Here is a 17,979-nt window from a genome sequence, read left to right on the forward strand (position 1 = left end):
GTACAGGAGCCTAAAGGCACACGCTCAATATTTTAGGAACAGCTTCATCCCCTCCAGTATCAGAAGTCAAAATGGACCATGAACCAACTTTATTTTTAAATATATATCTTATTGTAATTTATAGTATGCTTTATGTGTTACGCTGTGCTGTCAGCGAAAAACTGCAGACTTGAAGAGAAAAATTGAAGATGCTGGAAATCCAAGCAACATACAGAATATGCTGCAGGATCTCAGCAGGCCAGACAGGATCTATGGAAAAGAGTACAGTCGACATTTTGGGCCAAGACCTTTCAGCAAGACATAAGTTTCATGACATACGTTAGTCATAATAATCCTGATTCTGATTACATTTTTCCAGTGACCCCACTCACTGCTGCATCAGTTTGATAATGCCAACTTCCACACTAAAGCTTCCAATACACTCTTCTCTTTCTTTGAACTAGGTTTCATGGTTGACAGGGACCTCAATTCTGCCCATCTCATTTCTCACACTTGGAGTCATTAAGTCCTAGAGTAATACAACACAGAAACAGGTCCTTCAACCCAACTTGTCCATACAGATCAGAGGTCCACTTAAGCTAAGTCCCATTTGCTTGTGTTTGTCCTATATCCCTCTAAACCTTTCCTACCCAGGTGACATACCAATTCTCCTCAAACTTCTAATGAAGTATAGCTGTACAAGTGCTTTCTAAATGTTGGTAGTGTATCTGCCTCAAACACTTCCTCTGGTAGCTTGTTCCATATAAGCACCTCTTCTGCATGAAGGTGTTTCCCCCAGGTTCCTTTTAAATCTTCCCCCTCTTACCTTGAACCTAATCCCTGGATTGTTTTAATTCCCTTTCCCAGGGAAAAAGAGTGTGCACATTCACCCTATCCATGTCCCACTTGATTTTATACACTTTCCTAAGGTCACCCCTCAGACTCCTCCACTCCAAGCAATCAAGACCTAGTCTGTCCAGTCTCTCCATAACTCATGCATTTGAATCCCAGTACCATTCTAGTAAAATGTTTCACTCTCACACCTTCCCTTTCCTCTTTATAGAGTTACATTTGACTTCACACTTCATCTCACCATTCTCTACATTAATTTTGCTGTGTTCGGTGTTCATCTAATTTTCATAAAGCATAGAATATAGATCATTACAGCTCAGTACATACTCCTCAACCCACAATGTTGTGCTGACTTTTAATCTACTCTAAGATTAATCTAACACTTTCCTCCTGTATAATCTTCCATGGTCTATCCACCCATATACCTATCTAAGAGTTTCTTAAATTCCCCTATACCTATCTAAGAGTTTCTTAAATTCCCCTAATGCATCTGCCTCTACCACCACCCTTGGCAGGAAGTTCCACACAACTACCACTTTCTGTGTAAAGAACTTACTTCTGACATCCCTCTTAGGTTCTTGTCCAATCAGCTTGGATTTCCACCCTAAGAAAAAAAAACCTCTGGCTATCCACTCGATCTATGCTTATTATTTTCATGTACAGCTCTATCAAGTTATCTCTCATCCTTCTATGCTCCAAAGAGAAAACTCCCATCTCACTTAACCTATCTTCATAAGACCTGCCCTCTAGTCTAGGCAGGACTTGCCATTCCTTTCACTGTTCGAATGAGATCATTACCCTGTGAAACCCTGGTCCATTCTTCATCTTCTCCATCCACCCAAGACTACCTTCCTGTCCCCTGAGACTTCGTTGAGCAAGGAAGGACACCCCGCTGCACCCTGACCACACTCAGGTTGGAGGAGCAGCAAGTTATATTCCATCTAGGTAGCTTCCAACCTGATGGCATGAATATTGATTTTCTTGAACTTTCAGTAATTACTCCTCCTCTTCTTCACCATTCCCCATTCGTGATTCCCTCTCACACCTTCTCTTCTTACCTGTCCATCACCTCCCTCTGGTCTCGGCCCGAAACATTGACTGTTTATTCTTTTCTGTAGATGCTGCCTGACCTGCTGAGTTCCTCCAGCATTTTGTGTGTGCTGCTCTGGATTTCCAGCATCCACAGATTTTGTTGTGTTTGTGATATGCAGTATTTATTATATTACATTCCAGGGCCCTAAAAACCCCTTACAGATGAAATATAAGAACATAAGAAAATAGGAGCATGAGTAGGCCACCCAGCCCCTCAAGAATTGCTCCCTCAAGAGAACTACATCCATTGTCAAAAATCCCCACCATCTGGGCCATGCCACCTTCATGCTTAAGGTACAGGAGCCTGAAGTCCCACACCATCACATTCAGGAACAAATGCTTCCCTTTAACCAATCATTTCCTGAATCAACCAGCTAACCCCTAATCACAACCTTAATATAGCGACACTATGACCACTTTGCACTACAATGGGCCTTTTTTTCGTTCTCTTTGTTGTTTGTCTTGTGTGATTTTGTATAACTTATGTTTGTGTTTCTCTTGTGAATATTGTGTTTCTAACACTAAGTGCCTGTGATACTGCTGTAATTAGGTTAAATATTACATCTGTGTATACATGTACTTGTGCGAAAGACAATAAACTCAACTCGACTCGAAACCTGACACCCCCATTCAATATGATTATGGCTGATTGGACCAGGGCTTCATTTCCATTCTTGTGTCACAGGCCCCATTTCTCAAATCTACTTCCTCTTCAATGATCTAGCTTCTTCTTCCTTTTGGGAAGGAGAATACCAGAGATTTGACACCCTTTGCAAGCCGTCCCTCAGGCAGCAAGTTTTAATCATTGCTCCCTGACGTTCAGAATCAGAATCAGGTTTAATATCATTGACACATAGCATGTCATGAAATTTATTGTTCTGAGGCGGCATTACTGTGCAATACATAAAATACTATCAATTACAATAATATATACATAAATTAAATAAGTAGCGCAAAACAAGAGCAAAAATAGTGAGGTATTGTTCATAGGTTGCTTCACTGTCCATTCAGAAATTTGATGGTGGAGGGGATCAAGTTGTTCCTAAAACATTGAGTGTAAGTCTTCTAGCTCCTGTACCTCCATCCTGATCATAGTAATAAGAAAGGAGCATGTCTTAGGTGCTGGGCGTCCTAAGTGAGGGATGCCTCCTTCTTGAGGCATTGCTTTTTGAGGATGTTCTCGATGCCGGGGAGGCTAGTGCCCATAATGGAGCTGGTTAAGTTTCCATGTAGAAACCATGACACATCATTCAAAATTCCACCCTTGCGCAAACATCTCGACATCTACCTTGAAGATCTATGAAGAGGAATATGCAGTTGATGTTTTGGGCTGAGACACAAGTGTTGACTGCTTGTTCCACTCGATCAATGCTGCCTGACCTGCTGAGTTCACCCGGCACTTTGAGTGCATTGCTCAAAATTTCCAGCATCCGCAGAACCTCTAATGTTTTCAACATCTACCCTCATGATTTTATGTTTCAATAAATCACCCTTCTAAGTTCCAAAGAGAGCAGTTAGTTTCTTTAGCTACTCATGATAGGATAACCCACTTATACCAGGATTTAACCAAGTGAATCTAGCTTAGTGAATCCCTTTTGGACTGCTTCCAATGCCGGTATATATAAAAAAACAATAATCTGTGTTTCTTTTAACTTTGACTGCACGCAATATATGTTCAACTGCACTGACAAGACCAAGTGTAGACTGGTGACAATTCAAGTCTCGACACTAATGGTTTTATTGTCTGGATCTGATGTCTACATTTGAATATTGTTTAAGCACTAGGCATTTAACAGAGTATCTTTTAAGTAATGCCTGGATTTTAATATTTCTTTAAGCAATATTACTTCATTGTTTTTTCCTGGGTAAAGATTTGTCCTCTGTCCTTTTATTTATCTTGAACCTCTAGAGTTTTGTAATGTTAAGAATTAGAATTTATTATTACTAGAACTAGGGTTATTATTACTGGCATATGTCATGACATTTGCTGTTTTGCTGTAGTAGTACAGAACAAGGCATTAAAACTGTAAGTTTTAATAAATAAACAAATATCAAATAAATAAATAGATAGGTAGATACATAGATAAATAAATAGTGCAAAAGAGGGACAGTGAGGTAGTTTTCCTAGTCTGTTCAGAAATATGACGGTGGAGGGCAAGAAGCTGTAGCTAAAATATTGATTTTGTGTCTTCAGACTCCTCATTGTTAGTAATGAGGAGAGAAGGGAGAGTTGGTGAAGGTCCTTAATGATGGATGCCACCTTCTTGAGGCACTGCCTTTTGAAGATGTCCTTGATGCTGCGCAGGCATGTGCCCAGGATGGAGATCGGTGAGACTACAACCCTCTGAACCCTTGTTCCAGCCTGTGCATTGGAGCCTCCATACCCTACAATAATGCAACAGTTGGAATGCTCTCCCCCATACATCTGTAGCAATTTGAAAGGGTCTTTGGTGACATACCGAACCTCCCTAAACTCCCAGTGAAGTAGAACTGCAGCTTGCCTTCTTCATGATTGTATCAGTGCTTTTGACCCAGAAAGGGTTGGTTAAAATATATACTCGAGGAAATCTGTAGATGCTGCCTGGCCTGCTGCATTCACCAGCAACCTTTTTTGTGTGTTGGTTAAAATATGTACATATTTTATTACGGAAATAGAGTCAAAGACCACTACAGAACAGGCCTTACGGCCCATCTAGTCTCTGCCAATCTATCATTATGCTTGGTCCCGTTGACCTGCATCCGGACCGTAGTGCCCCAAACCCTTCCCATCCATGTACTTACCTAAACTTCTTTCATTCTTGCAATCAAACTTGTATCGACCACTTCCGCTGGAAGCTTGTTCCACACTTGTACCACTCTCTGAATGAAGAATTTCCCCCTCAGGTTTCACCTTTTACCCTAAACCTATGACCTCTAGTCCTAGGCTCACCCAACCTCAGTGGGAAAAAAAAGCCTGCTTACATTTATCCTATCTAGACCCCCCCCCCATAATTTGTTATAACTGAATTATCGTCATTTATTATCAGAATGTATTCTAATAATGAATGACAGTGAACAGAAACAGTAAACCAGGAAAAAGTATATGTTCCTCAACACAAGGATGACAACTGCTCTTCATCCTCATACCATTGCCTCGTCCCTTATTATCTAGCCAACACATTTCACATTGCAGTATGGTACTATGCAAAAGTCTTAGGCACATACCTGTACATGTAGCTAGGGTGCCTAAGACTTTTGCACAGTACTGTAGCAATTTTATGCATTGCAATGTACTGCTGCCGCAAAAAAAACTAATTCCATAACATGGTGTGCGTGATGATGAACCTGATTCTGATATGGATCTCCTTTGCTGACTGAAAATGGGAAGGGGGCAGGGAGAGGGGATTCATGGTCGGGAAAAGGGGAAGGGAGAGGGGAGAGAGTGGGAAGCACCAGAGAGGCATTCTGTAATGATCAATAACCCAATTGTTTGAAATCAAATGACCTTGCCTGGTGCCTCAGGACTGGGTGTGACTGCACCCTTGCCACCGCCCTGCCCTTGGCACTCCTTCTCTGCCACCTGTCCCACACCTTTTTCGCAGCGCTCCACCCTCGCCATTCCCAACATCCTTTGCTCCCACCAGATTTACAAACTCGCTCTTTGTGACAAACACAGCACTGTGTAAAGACCTTAGGCACCCTTGCTACAGTGTATAAATGTACCTAGGACTTTTGCATCGTTCTGTATATAAAGATTCACAAGTGCTGTGCATCCAATCACTTCAGCAAAATAAACTAGAATATAAGCAAAATCATACCCTAACTCATCAAGATATCAGTTGATCAACTATTTCTTAACTATTTCAACTGATGATTAGTCCAGGAAAGCTCAGCTGTTCTCTTTGGAGCGAAGTTGAGAGATTATGTACAAGGTCATGATTGGGCTAAATAGGGTAAATATGATGGTTTAAGGATCAGGAAGACAAAATAAACATGCAGGTCAAACAATTATGGCCTTAGAGTCTAATACAGGGTGGAGGGAATGAGGAGAACTAAGCACAAAATGTTTAAGTTCTAGAACTCACTGTTTGTAGGAATGGGGGAAGCAATAGAAAGGCTGAGAAGCTTCAAGTTCCTGACTGTCAACATTTCTGAAAATCTTTCTGGGCTCAACATATTGACGTAATTATGAAAAAGGAATGACAGCGACTATATTTCATAAGGAGTTTGAGGAGATTTGGCATGTCACTAAAGACTTCAGCAACTTTCTACAAATGTATTATGGAGAGCATTCTGACTGGTTGCATCATCGCCTGACTTGGAGGCGTTATGTACAGGAGCGGAAAAAGCTGCAGAGGGTTATAAACTCAGCCAGCTCCATCACGGGCACTAGCCTCCCCACCATCGAGAACATCTTCAAAAGGTAATGCCTCAAGAAGGTGGCATTGATAATTAAGAACCTCAACACCCAGGACGTGCATTACAGGAGCCTGAAGACATAATATCAACATATTAAGGTCTCGGCCTGAAACATTGACTTTACTTTTTTCCATCGATGCTGCCTGAGCTCCTCCAGCGTGTCTTGTGTGTGTGGCTTCAACATATTAGGAACAGCTTCTTCCCCTCCGCCATCAGATTTCTGAATGGTCCATAAACCCATCAACACTACTACACTATTTTGCTCACTCTTGCACTTCTTTTTTTCCCAATATATTTCTTATTTTAACTTACAGTTTTCTTTATGTACTGCACTGCAGTGCTGTGGCAAAACAACACATTTCACAACATTCTCTGTCAGTGATAATAAACCTGAATATGATTCTGATTTTATTAATGATGATCTGTCATATAAATGTTCTTCATGTTGCAGGTATTCTATAAGGACTGCTACTAATATTGCTTACAAACTATTCTATGTGACTTATTGTAGGTGTTTTAAGATGTCCACTGCATTAAGGCTGTGTCAGTACCATCCTGACAGGGATTAATTTTGCATTATTCAGGGGTTTTCTGATGTCCAACCAGTAAAAAAATATAGAAAAAGTCTTGAGTCTTAAATAATGACTTAAATAAATCTTTCTTTCAGCTGTAATCAGTTTCAGGAGAGGTTTGGAAGTCATTTTCCCCTCACCTTTTCTTGCCTCTTGAGAAGCCATACAGTGATTGTCTCCTGATTGTTACCTGGGTCAGAAATAATGGGAAATAAAGAGGAAACAGCAAGTTAATGCTCAACGGAAATTATTCAGAAATTGTTAATATAGGATGGTGCATACCTGACAATAGCACACCAGGCCCGGTCGAATCCAGGAAATGCTGGAAGCATTCAGCATATCAGATAGCATCTGTGGAAAGAGAATTAATGTTTGTAGTGGAGACCCTTTATCAGACAACTGGTGAACCTTGCAAAATATTTGTCTCTAAGAACTGGAGGTTGGTGCAAGAACTAGGGAAGCTGTCTCACAGATGAGTTAAGCAACAACAATTATTTGCAATTATAGGATGCAGAGCTGGGCTGAGAACTGGCAGATAGAGTTCAACCTGGAAAAGAGTGAAGTGATTGACTTTGGTTGGTTTAATTTGAAGACAGAATATAGTGTTAATAGCAGGCTTCTTATCAGTATGGGGCCCATGTCCATAGCTGTCTCAAAGTTGCAAGTTTGCTGTGCAAGTTGATGGGGTTGTTGAGAAGGCATATGGTGTGATAATCTTCACTGTGTTCTATGTATGTTAACAAAGTGCCTCAGAGCGCCTGGTAAGAGCACTATTAGATATGAATGACAGACATGAGAGAAAATGACTAAGAAAACAGTGTAATAATTATGTTCTAAAGACTACCTTAATGAGTAAAGAGGTTTCTAGAGGGACCATGCACTCAGGAGCTACTTTATCAGGTACAGTACTGGAACCCAGTCTCCAGCTGCTGTAACCCATCCACTTCAAGGTTTGTCATGTTGTACATTCAGAGATGCTCTTCTGCACACCACTGTTGTAACGCGTGGTTATTTGAGTTACTGCCACCTCCCTGTCAACTTGAACCAGTCTGGCCATTCTCCTCCGACCTCACTCATTAACCAGGTGCTTTCGCCCACAGAGCTGCCACTCACTGGATGCTTTGTTTTGTTGTTTGTTTTTCACAGCATTCTCTGTAAATGCTAGACACTGTTGAGCATGAAAATCCCAGGAGATCAGGAATTTCTGAAATATTCAAACCACCCTGTCTGGCACCAACAATCATTCCACAGTCAAAGTCACCTAGATCACATTTCTTCCCCACTCTGACATTTGGTCTGAACAACAAATGAACCTCCTGACCATGTCTGCATGCTCTTATGCATTGAGTTGCTGCCACATGATTGGCTGAAGCAAAGGCAAAAGTTTTAAAACAGATGTTATTTATTTATTTTTATCTTATTTTGAGATACAGCACGGTAACAAGTCTTTCTGGACGAAAGAGTGTGTGCTTCCCATTTACACCCACATGATGAATAAACTAACTAACTAAAAAACATACTAACCCGTACTTCTTTGGGACGTGAGAGGAAACTGAAGTACCCAGAGGAAGCCCACGCGGTCACCAGGAGAACCTGCAAATTCCTTACAGACAGTGGCAGAATTGAACCCAGGTCGCTGAAGCTCTAATAGTGTTACGCGGACCCTGCCACTGCAAAGTTGCTGCTGGGAGGTCACCTGATATAACTCAATTGCCGTAACGTGTTTGTAACACAGCAGTCACATAAGGAGAACACACAGCAGGAGTACTGGATTTAGAACCATGAGTTTGGATCCAATGGTGGCAGATAGGGAATATAAAATTAGAGTGATTAAATAAATCTGGAATTAAAACTGGCATCAGCAACCACAATAATAATGGGATCCTTGTAAAAACCCATCTGATTTACGAATGTCTTTCAAAGAAGGAAAATTGCCATCCTTAGATATGAGGCATATGAGTTAGGATCCATAAATTGTGGGCATGCTATTTTGGCGCTGGAAGAATTGTGACACTTGCGAGCTGCTCCAATACACATTGACATAAATGACATATTTTACTGTATGTTTTGATGGATATGTGACAAATAAAATTATCCTTTGAAAGATTCTTTGAATCTTTACATGGAATGAATGGGCACAGCCTTTTTCCCAGATTTTTGGCAGAATATTTTTGTCAGAATAGACTAATTGAGCTGAAGGACCTGGTGTATGTGGTATGACTATGGACCTTTGAGTCAATATGACTGGTATAGATGAATACTTGATGAGCAGATTATACCAACAGGCTTATCTCTATGATTGACTATATGTATGACATGCATCATTAAATATATCATTGGGTATATTTAAAGCAGAGGTACTTGGTTAATAAGGGTGTCAAGGGGTTTGGGGAGAAGGTAAGAAACTGGGATTGAGAGGGATAACAAATCAGCAGTGATGGAATGGCAGAACAGACTCAAAAGGCCGAATGGCCTAATGTCTTCTGGTCTTACACTCTTAAATTACTCTGTTTCTCAGTACTTCTTCACTAGGCTTGCTATTAGTGACTTTAAGACTGGTTCATCATAAGAACTTCTGTTCTCTTGCTCCAGTTTCAAAGCATTTCTCATTACTTAGCTCCTATGTTGCTCTGGGTTTTAATTTTAAAAATAGAACTGGAAAATTGAGAATTGCTTGATTAGATTTTATTAAGGGGCGTTGACATACAAAACTGTAATTGTTACTTCCTTTTATTACTAGAATCCTTGACCTGACTTTAGTTCTCTCTCCCTGCATCTTGCTTTGGTCTTTTGGGGCATGGTTTCCACTTTACAGCAATATTTAAGTGTCTTTACAGAGTCAGGTTTGAACTCTGAACAGAGAACTGAGGCATCCCTAATGAATCATAGATTGATTCACAGCCCCACAGAAATTCAAAAGAGGACAGTCATGTCCATGCCAGCCAGAAACGGAGAGATTTAGGTCACCCCTCACTTTCTGGCTTTGGGGATGTAGCCCTACGGTTTATGATTTGGGATCTAATTTTTCACGCACATTGTTGAATGTGATCAAGGCATCTTCCTCCTCTTCACTGATAGAGGTTTATAAGAATATAAGGAGACAGAGAAAGAGTAGACAGTATCTTTTATCCTGGGTCACTGTTCCCTCTAAGCTGTGTGGGTGTGTGGCCACGCGGCCACGCAGTAACTAAAATGCCACTGCACACGTAGCCTTTGTTGTCACACAGCTGGAATAAAGACAGACAAGAAAAAGTTTACGAAATGTGAAAGATTTTCTTTGTTGTTCTGTATTTCATCATATCCTTCAATTAATAAATAAGATCAAAAGTATCTGATATTTCAATTTTCATTGAGTATTCATATTACAAAAAAAAACATTTGAGGTGCCATGCTGTTTTCAGGCTGCGTAAAAATTTCCCATTCAGGACAATGATTGGTCTGTGCAGGTGGAATAAAAAATTAGAGGGAGTGTTGCCCAAGGTCGAAACATCCAATATCAGAGGACGTGGATTTAAGTTCAGAGGGGGTAATTTCAAAGGAGATGTGAGGGCCAAGTTTGGTAGGTGTGTGGAGTACACTGCTAGGGTGGTGTCAGAGACAGATGCATTAGGGACTCCTAAGAGATGTTTAGATAGGCCCATGAATTTGAGGGAAGTGGAAGGAGATGGACATTGTGTAAGCAGAAGGGATTAGTTTAGTTGGCCATTTCATTACTAATTTAATTGGTTTGACACAATATTGTGGACTGAAGGGCCTTTTCTTGTGCTGTACTGTTCTATGTTCTATGCTTAAACATGTCAAGCAGTGAGTTCTAAACGTCCATTATTCATTGCATGTAAATAAAGCCTCCTTAATGTCCTTTGGATTTCTTCAGTCATTTAATCTAAATTAAATTTCAGTTAAATTAAGTTAACTTTAACTTAAATTAAGTTAAAGTTAACTTAAAATTCACTTTACTTAGATTTAACTTAAGTTCTTCAGTCATTTACCATAGATTTCTTCAGTCACTTAACTTAGATTTATGTCTCCCAGTAATTGGCCTCACTGGCAAAGTTCCCTGGTATGTCTTTCATAATTATATACACATAAATTAAATCTTCTCTTACTCTCTCTTGTTTCTCAGAAACCAATCCCAGACTTGTTACTATCTCTCACCATCTACGAGTAACACAATATTCAGCCCCAGCAACATCTTTATAAGTCTCCACTGCATTCCCTCAAGCATTATCAGATACTTACTGCAGTGGGGTGACTCAAATTGTCCATGGATCAGTTTGTACAATTTTGTGTAGGATCACTAGTTCTCCTGCAAAACTTTATAAAATCATCTGTGCTCTCAATACTTTATACATTATTGTAGCCAAACAACTGATACTAGAACGTACAATCATCACAGCGATATTTGATTCTGTGCTTCCCGCTCCCTGGATTACAATCGATAGTAAATATTAAAAATTAAAATTATAAATCATAAATAGAAAATAGAAAAATGGAAAGTAAGGTAGTGCAAAAAAACCGAGAGGCAGGTCCGGATATTTGGAGGGTACGGCCCAGATCCGGGTCAGGATCCGTTCAGCAGTCTTATCACAGTTTGAAAGAAGCTATTCCCAAATCTGGCCATACGAGTCTTCAAGCTCCTGAGCCTCTTCCTCGAGGGAAGAGGGATGAAAAGTGTGTTGGCTGGGTGGGTCGTGTCCTTGATTATCCTGGCAGCACTGCTCCGACAGCGTGCGGTGTAAAGTGAGTCCAAGGATGGAAGATTGGTTTGTGTGATGTGCTGCGCCTTGTTCACGGTCTTCTGCAGCTTCTTTCGGTCTTGGACAGGACAACTTCCACACCAGGTTGTGATGCACCCTAGAAGAATGCTTTCTATGGTGCATCTATAAAAAAATATGATATTTCAATATATATTTGAAATATCATATTTCCATATTTCCTTATGATATACAGTACAGTGCAAAAGACTTAGGCATGTCTATACAGCTAGGGTGCCTAAGACTTCTGCACAGTACTGTATTTGTCAACGTGGATCGGAAAGCAGGTTAGTAAATCTGACTGGAGCAAAGGATGTTGGGAATGGAGAGGGAAGAGCACTGTGGGAGGGGCGTGGGACAGCTGGCAGAGAAGGAGTGCCCAGGGCTTGGGTTGGCACAGCTACAGGCACACCCAGCCCTGAGGCAGTGGACTGGGTCATTTGATTCCGAACAATTAGTTTATTGATCATTACTGAATGTCTCTCTGGTGCTTCCCGCTCCTTCCCCTCTCCCTTCCCCTTTTCCCAACCATGATTCCCCTCTTCTTGTCCCCTTTCCTCAGTCCACAATAGAGACCCTTATCAGAATCAGGCTTATCGTCGTTTACATATGTCACTAATAGGAACAATTAGCGGAGAGTATCCCAGCTGGTTGTATCATGGGCTGGCAGGAAAACACCATTTCCCAAGAATGGAAAATTCTACAGAAAGTGGCAGAGACAGCCCAGTCTGTCACATAAAAAGCCCTCGACATTTACAGTGGAGAGGTGAGCCAGCAAGGAGGGAAGAAGGGGAATAACAGGAAAGGATGCTGAGGAGAATGGTGGACTGGGGGGGGGGTGGGGTACAAGGTAGTTGCAAGGAGGTTAGTTGAGTGGATTGGAGCTGGAAGACTGTGGCAGGTGAATGATAGATGAAGACAGAGAAAGAGGAAAAAGGGGAGTAAAGCAAATGAAGCAAGGTGAAGGAGGGGAGAGAGCTGCTGAGGGAGATAAGCAGGAACACAAAGGGTCTATTACAGCCCATCACAGGAAAAGCCCTCCCCACTATTGAGCACATTTACATGGGTGCTGTCTGTCACAAGAAAGTAGCATCCAACATCAAGGAACACCACCAACCAGGCCATGCGCTCTGCTCGCTGCTGCCATCGGGACAGAGGTACAGGAACCTTAGGCCCCTCTCCACCAGGTTCAGGAACAGTTATTATCCTTCAGCCATCACACTCCTGAACTGGCAAGGGTAACTTCACTCACCTCGATAGTGAATTGATTCCACAACTTTCACACTCACTATCAAGGAGTCTCCAACTCATGTTCTCAGTATTAGCTACTGATGTATTATTTGGCACATGCTGTCTTCTTTTGCATATTGGATGTTTGTCAGTCTTTGTTTACAGACTAATAGAGGCAGGTCCTTCAGCCCTTCTACTCTGTGCGAAACCATTTAAACTGCCTACTCCCATTGACCTGCACTAGAACCATACCCCTACTATCCATGTATCTATCCAATGTATAGTTGAGTATAGTTTTTCATAAATTCTTTTGTATTTCTTTATTTTCCTGTAAATGCCTGCAAGAAAATGAGTCTCAGGGTAGTACAATTGAAGTCAGAAGTTTACATACACCTTAGCCAAATACTTTTAAACTCAGTTTTTCACAATTCCTGACATTTAATCCTAGAAAACATTCCCTGTCTTAGGTCAATTAGGATCACTACTTTATTATAAGAATGTGAAATGTCGAAATAATAGTGCAGAGAATGATTTATTTCAGCTTTTATTTCTTTCATCACTTTCCCAGTGGGTCAGAAGTTTACATACACTTTGTTAGTATTTGGTAGCATTGCCTTTAGATTGTTTAACTTGGGTCAAAAGTTTTGGGTAGCCTTCCACAAGCTTCTCACAGTAAGTTGCTGGAATTTTGTTCCATTCCTCCAGACAGAACTGATGTAACTGAGTCAGGTTTGTAGGCCTCCTTGCTCGCACATGCTTTTTCAGTTCTGCCCTCAAATTTTCTATTGGATTGAGGTCAGAAAATGATGTCAAGTCTGGTTCATCCTTGGGAGCAATTTCCAAATGCCTGAAGGTACCACGTTCATCTGTACAAACAATAGTACGCAAGTATAAACACCATGGGGCCACGCAGCCGTCATACCGCTCAGGAAGGAGACACATTCTGTCTCATAGAGATAAATGTACTTTGGCGTGAAAAGTGCAAATCAATCCCAGAACAACAGCAAATGACCTTGTGAAGATGCTTGAGGAAACAGGTAGACAAGTGTCTATATCCGCAGTAAAACGAGTCCAATATCGAAATAACCTGAAAGGCTGCTCAGCAAGGCAGAAGCCACTGCTCCAAAACCACTGTAAAAAAGCCAGACTACAGTTTGCAAGTGCACATGGAGACAAAGATCTTACTTTTTGGAGAAATGTCCTCTGGTCTGACGAAACAAAAATTGAACTGTTAGGCTATAATGACCATCGTTATGTTTGGAGGAAAAAGGGTGAGGCTTGCAAGCTGAAGAACACCAACCCAACCGTGAAGCATGGGGGTGGCAGCATCATTTTGTGGGGGGCTTTGCTGCAGGAGGGACTGGTGCACTTCACAAAATAGATGGCATCATGAGGAAGGAAAATTATGTGGATATATTGAAGCAACATCTCAAGACATCAGCCAGGAAGTTAAAGCTCGGTCGCAAATGGGTCTTCCAAATAGACAATGACCCCAAGCATACCTCCAAAGCTGTGGCAAAATTGCTTAAGGACAACAAAGTCAAGGGATTGGAGTGGCCATCACAAGGCCCTAACCTCAATCCGAAAGAAAATTTGTGGGCAGAACTGAAAAAGTGTGTGTGAGCAAGGAGGCCTACAAACCTGACTCAGTTACACCAGTTCTGTCTGGAGGAATGGAACAAAATTCCAGCAACTTACTGTGAGAAGCTTGTGGAAGGCTACCCAAAATGTTTGACCCAAGTTAAACAATTTAATGGCAATGCTACCAAATACTAACAAAGTGTATGTAAACTTCTGACCCACTGGGAAAGTGATGAAAGAAATAAAAGCTGAAATAAATTGTTCTCTCTACAATTATTCTGACATTTCACATTCTTGAAATAAAGTAGTGATCCTAACTGACCTAAGACAGGGAATGTTTTCTGGGATTAAATGTCAGGAATTGTGAAAAACTGAGTTTAAATGTTTTTGGCTAAGGTGTATGTAAACTGACTTCAACTGTATATGGTGACATATATGTATTTTAACAATAAATTTACTTTCACTTTGAGATAACTGGCGGTAAAACGCTTCTCACCACTCTCCTCCTCCTCCTTATACTGGTCGCCCTGCCTCTACTCTCTCAGTCCTGATGCACAGTTTCCATCCAGAACATCAACAATTCCTTTCTCCCATAGATGCCGTTCAACATGTTGAGTTCTTCCAGCAGATTGTTTGTTCAAAGGTCAAACTTTAAGGTAAATTTATTATCGAAGTATGTATATGTCACCAGATACTAACTGAGATTCATTTTCTTGCAGGCATTCACTGTAAAGCAAAGAAATACAATAGAATCAATGAAAGACTACAAAGACTGACAAACACTAATGTGCAAAAGAAGAGAATCTGTGCAAGTACAATAATAATAATATTAACAATGTCAATAATAACCGTATGTCAGGTTTTACCAGCTTGAGCTGAGAAAATACATATTTAAGATAATAGTAAATAAAAAACATCAGAAATATGCTGAATTAAAAGAGGAAATTGAAAGACTATCAAACATGAATAGGGTATACATTGTCCCAATAGTAATATCTACAACTGACGTCATCCCAACGTCTCTACACAATAGCATTAAGCAATTAGGGCTATACAGTAATATTTATGTAAAGCTTCAGAGAGCCACAAGACTAAACACCATTAGAACAGTCCCAAAGTTCTTAGCAATTGAAAAATGAGCGTGCTTGGCTATGCTGAACCTTAGGTTTTAGCAGCTTGAGCTTAGAAAAAATAAAAGTATAACAATAGAAAATAAGTAAATAAGTAATACCGAGAACAAGAGTTGTAGAGTCCTTGAAAGTTAGTCCATAGGTTGTGGAATCAGTTCAGTGTTGAGGTGAGTAAAGTTATCTATGCTGGTTTGGGAGCCTGATGGTTGAAGAGTAATAACTGTTCCTGACCCTAGTGGTGTGGTGCTTTAAGCTCCTGTACTGTCTTCCCGATAACAGCAGCAAGAAGAGACCATGGTGGGGGTCCTTGATGATGGATGCTGCTTTCCCATGCAGCGCCTCCTGTAGGTGTGCTCAGTGGAAACACCCGGAAGAAACCCAAGTGGTCACAGATTGAATATGCAAAGTCCACACAGGCAACGCTGAAGATCAGGGTTGAATAGCTCTACCAGCTGAGCCACCCTTCTGCACCACAGAAACTGAGAGCTGAGCAGACTCGCTTATACAACTGCACAGAATGCAACAGCTATGATACAAGCATTGCTGGCTTTGAAGAAGCAGTAGGCAGCACGATAAAGAAAAAGCTAGAAAGACTACCTTTATTTGTCATATGTACATCGAAAAATCAAAACGTACAGTGAAGTAGATTGTGTCTAATCAACTCAGAGAGGATTTCTTCTTCTTCCTTGTTTCTTTTTCATCTGGGAGGGGGTTGTTAACAACATCCATGGTTTTTCTATACTTTATGGCTATCTGGAGAAGATGAATCTCAGAGTTATATTTTGCATACATACTTTGATAATACAGTGAAACTTTGAACCTTTGGAATGTGCAAGTGTCATCACGCTTCCAACGCCAACATAGTATACTGACAACTCACTAACCCCAACCTTACGTCTTTGGAGGAAGAGAGCACCCAGAGGAAAGTCATGTGGTCACAGGGACAGTGAGCAAACTTCTTGCAGGTAGTCATGGGAATTAAACCATAAACAGTTATTGCTGGCGATGTGCTAACTGCTGCAGTACTATGTCACCGTGGCGTAGTCCATGATGTTTTGTTGCCCTTTTAACCTACTCTAAAATCAATCAAACCCTTCCCTCCCATGTATCCCTTCATTTTTCTGTCATCCATGTGCCTATCTAAGACTCTCTTAGAAGTCCTGAATGTATCTGCCTCCACCACCAGCCCTGCATAAAGCAACATTCTGGGGCAAGGGCTTGTAATATGCTGTGCTGTTGTATGTTCTAATAAGAATGGAGATGCTTGGGCCAATCACGTTCAATGACCACACCGTATCTCAATGACATAGGCTCTGCGTGCCTTCCAGGACTGGCTCGCAAGACTCTTTCAGGCCAATCCTGGGAGATAAGGAGAGCTGGTGCCACTGAGACTCCCTCCCACCATGTAGAACCATTAGTTTTTATTTATTTATTGAGATATAATGTGGAATACCGGTTTCCCTTTTGGCCCTTTGGGCTGTCCTGCCCAGCAATTCCCCCGATTTAATCCTAGCCTAATCAGCAAAGCTAAAATGTCTTCATTTCAATGAGCAACATGTGGAGATCAACAGGTACAGCAACCACACCAAGGTGAATCTATACCAGAGCTATGTTCTGTTGGCTCTCTTGTACTGGTCAGAATGCTGGTGCATGACAGAGAGCAACCTTGCCAAGCTGTTGTCATTCCACACCACGAGCCTCTGGAAGATCCTCTGTATTTTCTGGCCAAGAGAGATCTTCAACCATGCCCTCCTCCTTCAGTGTCATTATGGCCACAATCATCATGAGGAAACGGTGGAGACAGATTGGGCCTGCGATGAGAAGGGAGGCCAACTCCATCATCAAGATAGCACTTTGTTAGAGCCCTGAAAGGCGGAGGAAGCACGGGGGGCCAACGACAACGGCACCCTACTGTAGAAAAGAGGACGCTGAACCATACCTGGGGCACAATGGCAAAGATGGCCAAGGCCAGATAGAGATGGAGGACCTTTGTTGCTGCCAGTGGAATAATGGGCCATAAGCAACTAAGTCAAGTTTATTGTCATTTAACTATATACTTTTATACAGTCTAACGAGACATTTCCCCAGACCAGGGTGTAAAGCACAGTAGTACACACAACACACAATAACTTAGGAAAAGAAGGATAAAATGTATAGTTGAATTATGCATAAATAACCAAAATAAAGTGCATAATTTAAATATTGTAAGGTACAGGACAGATTAACTGGTGACACTTTGAATGCTATATGGCAGGGAGTTCAGAAACCTATTAACCTGAGGGAAGAAGCTGTTTCCCATCCTGATCATTCCTGTCTTTCTGCATCGGAGTATCAATAGACAATAGACAATAGGTGCAGGAGTAGGCCATTTAGCCCTTCGAGCCAGCACCG

The sequence above is a fragment of the Mobula birostris genome, chromosome 7 (assembly GCF_030028105.1).
Source record: "Mobula birostris isolate sMobBir1 chromosome 7, sMobBir1.hap1, whole genome shotgun sequence".
Lineage (NCBI taxonomy): Eukaryota > Metazoa > Chordata > Chondrichthyes > Myliobatiformes > Myliobatidae > Mobula > Mobula birostris.